The sequence below is a fragment of the Acyrthosiphon pisum genome, chromosome X (assembly GCF_005508785.2).
Source record: "Acyrthosiphon pisum isolate AL4f chromosome X, pea_aphid_22Mar2018_4r6ur, whole genome shotgun sequence".
NCBI lineage: Eukaryota > Metazoa > Arthropoda > Insecta > Hemiptera > Aphididae > Acyrthosiphon > Acyrthosiphon pisum.
Window position 1 is genome coordinate 35,861,241 of NC_042493.1, and position 680 is coordinate 35,861,920.

A 680-nucleotide genomic window follows, 5' to 3' on the forward strand; every position below is an offset into this window, starting at 1 on the left:
CATACCAGGTTATCAATGTTTAAAAAATCTCTACAAAATAATAAGAGCTTAGCCCCCTCAAATATAATAGTATACCATTCTTAAAAGTATGTACCCATAAATTATAATTTAAAAAAAAAATGTGTTGGGGCTTGAGCCCCCCCTAAACATTTTCCCTATTTGCGCCACTGCTCCTGTTGTAGTTTCACTTTTGATTTAATTCTAAAAAGTAAAAACTAAAACAAATGTCACTGTCGTAGATTAAAACTATTTAAATATTATTGTTGGCTAATTTTTACATAGATGACACGACTTAGGTACCTACAGGGTTGGGCAAGATACTCAAAAAGGAGTATCGAGATACTAGATACAAGATACTTTGCTTTGGAGTATCGCGATACTAGGTACTCGACACATTTTATTAAAATTAGTAACTGGATTTTTAAAAACTATGTTTATTATTGTGGGGATGGGCACTTATCATTAAGTAATTAGAATGATAAAAAAAATAATAAAAATTGACACTTATTAAGCTATAATAATACATTAGTAATAAAACAAAATTCTAGAACATTACGGTGAATTCTCTGAAATTTAATACAACATTAAAATAATTAATAAATAAATAATAAATAAGTAATAGCAAATAATAATAATTAATAAATTTACCTTGATATGAATGCGAAAATTTGAAGTAGATC